The 8,209-nt window shown below is 37.3% G+C and overlaps 2 non-coding genes across 2 annotated transcripts; both read right to left on the bottom strand.

Moving 5' to 3' along the window:
- Positions 1-1,415: 1,415 nt before the first annotated feature.
- TRNAY-GUA (transfer RNA tyrosine (anticodon GUA)) lies at positions 1,416-1,499 on the bottom strand. The gene has a single exon. It is a non-coding gene; the product is annotated as a tRNA-Tyr (tRNA).
- A 2,787-nt stretch (positions 1,500-4,286) lies between these two features.
- TRNAD-GUC (transfer RNA aspartic acid (anticodon GUC)) lies at positions 4,287-4,360 on the bottom strand. The gene has a single exon. It is a non-coding gene; the product is annotated as a tRNA-Asp (tRNA).
- Between the last annotated feature and the right edge of the window lie 3,849 nt (positions 4,361-8,209).

Consider the following 8,209-nt stretch of genomic DNA (forward strand, 5'->3'; position numbering starts at 1 on the left):
TTTTTAATAAAAAGGTCATTTGACATCAATTTTGTAAGATAAGGTGAATATTTTGGTCAAAACTGGCTTTGAATAAAGGTTACGAGAACTGGCTTTAAATAAGGATACAAGAACTGGCTTTGAATAAAGGTTACGAGAACTGGCTTTGAATAAGGATATATTCAATTAATATTATCTAATTGAATATTTTCAGTTTGAGTAGATACTGTATTTGTTTCTATAGACTCAAATAAAAATGGTCTTTCTTGATTACATTATTAACCATTTCTGGAACATCTATATTTTCAATAGATTTACCTCTTGATACACGATCAGATATCCTTAATAAATTTTAAGAAATTATTATCAATTCTTTCTTCTATTTGATATAAATTATTTGTTGTATTTCTTAAATTATTCAAAGAATATCCATAAACATCAGAAACAGACCGCAGAGCTTAAGTAAGTCTTTGCTATACCTAAGTATTTTAAAGAAAAATTGAAAATATGGATCCATTGCTTAGAAATTTGAGAGAATATCAGACATTGAAGAACTCTTTCGACGCTCATCTTAATCATATTATATACCTTACTGAAAACGATAACAGCACGGGAAGGGAAGCTTTGGCGAGACCCTTAAATGAATTACATCAGGTAATATTACCTAATCTAAGAGATTATTTATCCAAGGGTTCCCCTTATGGTGAACCTTTTACTGGATTTGTAAGGAAAGCCAATTTATGCATTCGTAAATACCATGAAATGGGGGATAATTATTATCCGCAGACAGTCAAACAGCTACTGCCTTTATTAAGAGATACCCAACAAACGTCTGATGCTTGCATACAGCAGCTAATCTATATATGGCCTAGCATTTGTAGTACGTTAGAGCCGTCTGTGGTGGATTTTTATCCTTTTCTGTTTAAGTATTTAACGATGGATGAGTTTGCACCTATTGCAATTTGTTTTATCTTCAGTTTGCTACTTTCTTTTATCCTAATCATGGTTTCTTTTACATTTACAGGTAAAAAAACGGCAGATCCAGAAAAATTGTCAGCTTACGAGCGTGGGTTCGATCTCTTTAGTGATGCTAGAAGTCGATTTGATATATGATTTTATTTGGTCCTTTTTCTATTTATTATTTTCGATTTAGAAGTAACTTTTTTATTTCCTTGGGCAGTTTTTTTAGAAAAGATAGGTTAGTATGGATTTTGGTCTATGATGCTATTTGTTTGGATTTTGACTATTGGTTTTCTCATCGAATGGAGGAAAGGCGCCCTTGATTGGGAATAAATGGTTTGCGACGAACTCGCTTAAACTCCTTTCGAAAAATGCTATTTAAGCATTCAAATCTTATCTAGTGCTTGGGTCTGTCCCAACACCCATTAAATGCAAGAAAGCTATTTAAGAATAAAGAAAAGGTTCAAATACTTTATTAGGAGAGGCAGGATTTGAACCTGCGAAGAAGGGTTTCCAACAGATTTACAGTCTGTCGCTTTTAACCACTCAGCCACTCTCCCGGGTTGCTTGGATTTAGACCAAAGCACACTTCTCGCCGGCACTGCCCAGTCCAGGATTTCAAAAAACTTTACTGCCCTGACGCACTTGAACGGAATTGATTGATACGTTATGAATCTCTCTTATTACAATGTTACGTTTTATTGGGTTCATATTTAGAATTCTGAATGTTCTATTCCTGCGAAATGTGTCATTTTTTTTGTTTAATATTGCATTTCTGTTCCTATTCATATGGGATTTGACTTTTAGATTTCTAGGGAATCTTTTATTCCTTTGTACTTTGCTATTTTTACTTTTGCAAAAAAGACTCCTAGAAAAAAAAACTATGAACCCCGCGATAGCTACAGTATATCCGCCCTTCATCAGATTGAGAATCAACCCCTTGACCTTTTCACGATCACGCCAAATCTTGGTCAATTCAATCCAAACCATTTTCCTGTCTAATGGTTTTAGCAAAATAATATTGGGTTTATGTGGCTTTGACAAAATAATTTTTGGCTCTTCCACTTTGGGGCTTTTGAGTCCTGCATTCGCCAAAACCATATTACGCAAGTGTAATAGTTTAATTAGATTCCTGCTTCCATCATAACTTATGTTTTCGTATTTTAACGGGTTCACCGAATATCATAGGGCGCCTTCGCGCAACGAAATAGAACTGAAACTATGCAGTTATCCTAGGCTTCAGCATTATTACATAAGCCTGGCTTCCGAACCGTACATGAAACTGATGGCCTCATACGGCTCTTCCCATTGTATCGAGCCCTTTCCTATTTAATCATGACACAAGGTTAGGCTTGTCTTAAGTTATGTAGAAAGGTCAATTCAATACGTAATCGAAATGATACATGCTCTAACACACATTACATTTATTATATACGATTTATCATTATCTACTACATTATTAAAAATTAATGGGTTTCCGCGTCGGCTTTAAAGCTTAAGGAAAAATCCCATTTTCAAAAACATACGGCTTGGCCGGCCCTCCTTTGGGGGAGCTTTTGAAAGTTACTCCGTTTCCCAACCGAAAGTCTGGACGCGAGCCATACTCCGTGGGGAGCGCGGCGAGCGTAGATGGCCTATCTTAGACAAAGCTATCAATAACTTACCCTTTTCGGACGTTCAAAAAGGCTCAATGGCGATCCCCAATCTGTCGTTGCCCTGCTCTCTCCCGCTGCTATGATGACGAGTCCTTAAGTATAATCAGCACTGTTAATTGTCAGGCCACGAAGCTTACACTCATTCATTTTTCATCTTGCGCTTCAAGCCTTCTGCTTCTACAGCTCTAAGGGCAGCCATTCCTTTGCTAAGGCTTGAAAGTCAGCTGAATATTTCAGCTATTGGCAGGAGGTCTTGACGATTTCTTTTTGCCTTTGATTGGAGTTTACATTACTAATATAATAGCGCTGGCTATTTTACAAGACCAACGGATCACACCGGGGAATAATGAGGCGAAGTCCATTTTGCTTTCCCTTATTCTTGTTTGGTCTTTTATTCCAAGCGATGTTTGTGATATTTATGATGGTTTGTAAAAAAAAGGTGCTTGTAAAATATTTTGTTATTTTTGCTATTCATCAAGCATTGTCTGCTAACAGGATCATAAGCTAATCAATATCACTTTTAGGTTACGGTGGCCAAAAATCAAGTTTCCTTGTTATGTTGTTATCCCGGCCAAGCAAAAACATAGCAACTATCCGTATCTATGACTTCGACATATGACTTTTTCTCAATAAGCAAGCTTTTGAATAGAAAAAGGTTGCTTATTGAGATCCACTTTTCTTTTCCTTGTCCGGAACAGATACTCTTTCCTAACGAACTCTTACAAACCAGAAATTTTGTGACTTTTGCCCCTATACTATTCACTGAGGATAGAGGGACTTGAATCCTCACGGTTCTGCAAAAACTAACGGTTTTTCCTTAGTGTATCCGACAATCGGAAAATAAGGCCTAAAATAAGCAGGAATAATGCCGGCAAATAAACAATAATAAGGCCAGGTTTTTACAATGTGTATTTGCAAATAAGGCCAGCTTTACTGGTTTTTCCAACGTGTATCCGGGAGCATTACAATCTATCCGTACTCTCGTTTCCACTTATTTACCTTACTTTATCGCCTCCCAAAGTTGCAAAGATCATCCTATCCATTGCAGCACTATTGGCGCCCGACTGTTTGCCTTTACTTCCGTCCGAAGCCGCACCATGATATGGCAAAAGCGTGATGGCTATTCTCGTTGTTTCCAGGATTTTCTGGTTCCCCGCAAATGAAATAACTGGCACATTAGGATGTATGAACATAGTTCTATTGACTGAAACTTATTAACGTACATGGTTAATGATTAGATCTAAAAATGTTGGCGCAGGTGAAGAAAGCGGAAAAAATACTAGATCAAAGATAAAAGGATCCCACCCATCCGCTCTGCATCTGAAACAGAATTACTTCCGAGCCTGAGCATAGCGATAGGTATGCTAAGCGGTTCGGTGTGTTTCCGGGGGAACAGTGATGGAACTGGTTGTTAGACCCCTGGACAACTGGTATTCTGGACTTGGGGATAAGGATGCAACTATCATAAACTTTATGGTGGAAAAACCTGATAGAATGGAATGTGCAAAGTGGATCTATTGGTACTACCTATATTACACTTCCTTGGGGGTGAACGGAGGAGCGATTCAGATCACACACCAGCAAAGGATACTTACAAGTCGTACGGCTTGGTTCCGTTTGGTTACCGATGGACCCGCAACCTGCTGCAGCAAATTTCATGCGGAAGACTAGACCGCCCATGCCCTATTGATTCGAGAAAAACGGGAATCGAACCCGCGGCTTCTGATATGACAAACCAGCACTCTAACCAACTGAGCTATTTTCCCACGCGTAATCAATGGCTACAAATAAATTATCTGCCGACAGAATTCTCAATCAGCATTAAAATGCCCATAAACTGGCTCAAACAAAACTATCGCAGATAAGTGGCCTAAAATAAGGAACAAAAGGCAAACTTATATCATATTAGCGTTTAATTTGAAACTTTCTATTTGCCATTATCCCAGCTATGTCCTTAATGAAATTTCGTATATTCCTGCACTTTACATCCCCTAAGACAGTTGGCTTAGAGGTATAGAGCAGGCAGCAAAATGCAAATGTTTGTTATGTCAGATCAAGCCAATTAACGCTTTCTCCATTCACCACATCAGCAGGTAGCCAATATCTGTTAATTGACGCCTTCCCGGCTTTTCTATTAGAACTTATGTCAAAAAAACCCTTTCCCCGGCTTCGTTTCATGGGCCAATCGTCTGAATTGACGTAGCCATACAATAGAAAATATTAGCTGCAAAGATACAATCGGAGAGTTCCCACATGACATAGAAACTTCCATTCGAAAAAATAAAACTGATACAAAAGCAAATTCCAATAAGGTCTTAGTTAAATAATCAGTCATGATTCCATTAATCCTATAATGTCAAATAAATGTTTTTTTTTTGCAATTAAGTCTAGCGATCAAATCGCATAAATTTCTTGATCTTAATGCTCTCAAGAAAATGACATAACGTATCCGATATCATTCCAGGCGGTACTCGTGCAGCAAAAGCATTTCATCAAAACCTTTGGGTCTAGTGAAGCCTGGATTATCCTTGTCTCTTAAAAAGCAGTAATACTATGCAATTTGATAGCAACTTTAGCGATTTCAATTAAAAACAACATGGACAGGCTATTAATATTTGATTGTTTAAGGCCTATTGGCTTTTATGCGAATCTGAATGGCTTTATCGGTGGGTTTTCGAGCCTTTCTAGCTGGTCTTTGGGCTTTTTTCGAATGAATGATTGTTTTCGTAATCGATTAACGGAATGGATTTGTAAACCATACGGAATCACTATTTACGGAAATAGGATAAGTAACTAATTTATGCAATTCCTCCGGAGAGATGGAATCTATCAGAGATACAATAGAGATTCACGATCGATTGGCTTCGGATATAGCTATAAAATCTTTACGTACATTCAGTACAACTAAACTATCTGGGATTTCGCGTGTTATCAATCCTTCAAAGCATTTCTACATCTTTAAGAAACGTGGACTGGAATGCGGGCGTTCTTCACGTCTCATATGTGTCCAATTGGTTGAGAAACCACCGATCCATTTGGAATTGATACAACTTGAATTAGTCTTTCCCGCCACTCTCTTTATCATGTCGTTATATAAAGAATCAGTATTCATTAACAATAAATGGCCATCTTTACAGGTAATGGATCCAAGCGCATTACGAGCAATCCTTAAGGATAAAAATGTTTTCTACAAATCCACAATAGCTCTTCCGTGCCTAAAGCCATATAAACATTTTTAATAAAATGGCACGAAAGGTTTCCGATAGCCTAAATGTGCGCCTGTATCCAGTAATCCCTAAAAAATGACTCTCTTCTCCTTTCTGGAATAATATTTTCTACCTTCTCCCTTTCTCATACATGGCCGATTGATTTCCGTTTCGTTCACTTTAGTCTAAAAAAAAAAAGAGGCTAACAGCACACATTCCAATAACTTTTATTGACAATTGGCCGTCAACATAAGGTCTGTTTTTGATATTTATAACTGTTTGTATCGTTTGCTGATAGCATATAGTACTAAATGGCATGCACTGACAAAAATAAGTGCCTGCACTTTGGCTTAGTATGCAAGTTCTCAGAAAGCAATTCAAGCCTAATGGTTGACGGTACGGTAATGAAGCCGGGCAGACACCTAATGTCTTTAACCGCTATCATACCGGCTAAGGTCTGCCGGTCTCCAGATCATGGCTATGATTAAACATATTAGTCAACTGCAGGCAATCTTGACTTTATAGTATAATGAAAAAAGACAACAGGTTATAAACGTTAAACAAATATACCGCAAACTTTGGAAACTAATAGAAAATACGGATACTTGCATAATCTCAGAAGATCATACTGTTATGATTAAGATAGGTGCTTATTGTAGAAAAGGGCACTTTTATAGGCTTAGTAACTGAGGCAATACTGCCATAATTTCTATAAAGAAAACCACGCAAAATTAACAGATAAGATTATTGGAACTGAAAAAACAACGCTGTGTTGCTTTTGTTTTTTTAGTTATTTTAGTAGCCTTTTGGCTAACGATCTGCCTGTGTGATAACGTTTAGGTAACAAATTGCATTTGGGAAAGAAGGTCAGCTGGACAAACTGCCAAACTTTTTATTCTTCTTTCTTGCTTAACACGACGCTTAAACCGTTTTTGACATGATCGGCTTGGTGATTAAACCAAACCGATTTAAGGGTCATTTAATAAAGGTTTATTGCATCGTTCAAATAAATACAAATCAGAATTATAAAAACATAAGCCTATGAAATAGCTACGCCTGGTTCTAAACCAATTAATGCAAATACGATCAAAAGAGGGGCGAAATGTGCTAATAAAAAAATGCCTCTCATAGATAACATGGTCCAAGCAAAGCCACTTAGGATCTTGACCAAACTGTAACCCGCCATCATATTGACAAATAAACATATTCCTAAGCTTAATGCACAGGGACAATAAGGGATTAGCTCCAAAAATACTAGAAAAAGTACTAACAGCAAAGGTACTCCCGGCGGTGGTGAAAAGCTGAAAAAATGAAGCCCATGTGTTTAGGACCCTACTACGATGATTCCAAAGGGAAAAGAAAATAAAGGACCCAAAGTAATAATAAAATGACTAGTTACCGTAAAACTATAGGATATTATACCTTACAAGTTACAGAATAGTAAAAAGGTAAAAGTGACGGAAATCAATGAAAAGAACTGCTGTTTCGGGGCACCACTAATCTATTCGTTCACCAAATTAGGCACAAATTCGTAGATCATCTCCACTAAAAATTACCAAGCATTCAGTACCAAGTGTCCTCCATTCGAAACCGCCAAATGGACTAAAAGTAATACGAAACCTATCATGGGAAACATGAACGAAGAGGGATTGATAAATAAAAGATAAATATTTCCTATATGGATGGGAATCAATGGAATAATGGCAAATTATTCTAGTGGACTGTAAGCCGTGATGAATTAAAAGAGTTTGTCTCAACACAAGAGACAGTCGTTTCTGACGTTTATCGAGTTTCCGGGCTATAGCCTTTGGGCCCTGTTTCATTCAATATTTCACACCCCTAAACTGCAATCCCACATCCAGCCTTGAGGAGTTACTTATCAAGGCAAAGCAGAGATAACATGCATAAAAATATTCTTTCGCGATGCTGCTAAGCTTGATATATTAATATTTTTATCATAGCTTAATTAGACGTAAATTGCAACCATAGATATCTTATTAACTTTAGACTGTATGAATGCATGGCTAGTTGTCGCGCGCGAATTTGCTTGTTCGCTATGACAAATTCTTCCGTTTAGCTAAAATTTCTCAATATAAGCAAAAGAAATGGCCTGGCTAAGGCTATGATTAACAAACCAGTTCCTTTACAAGGGCCCAGATAATTACTTCTCACAAACCGCTATCATTAAGGCTGCAAAGAGGGTCAACTCTATTGAAACATAGGAAAGTAAACAGATTGCAAATAAACACCGAATATCTGGAAGTGTAAACGGAGCCACTACAAACGACAAACAGACTTTTAAAATATGACGATGATTTGGACAGCTCCTCAAGGAAATAACATTTGATCCTAACAAAGCAATCACTATTATCAGGGCTTAAGGGCACATAAATGGAATCAACAAGGTAC

This window comes from Lygodium microphyllum, unplaced genomic scaffold (genome assembly GCF_053477565.2).
Source record: "Lygodium microphyllum isolate KBCC unplaced genomic scaffold, Lygodium_microphyllum_v1.1.10 scaffold_42, whole genome shotgun sequence".
NCBI lineage: Eukaryota > Viridiplantae > Streptophyta > Polypodiopsida > Schizaeales > Lygodiaceae > Lygodium > Lygodium microphyllum.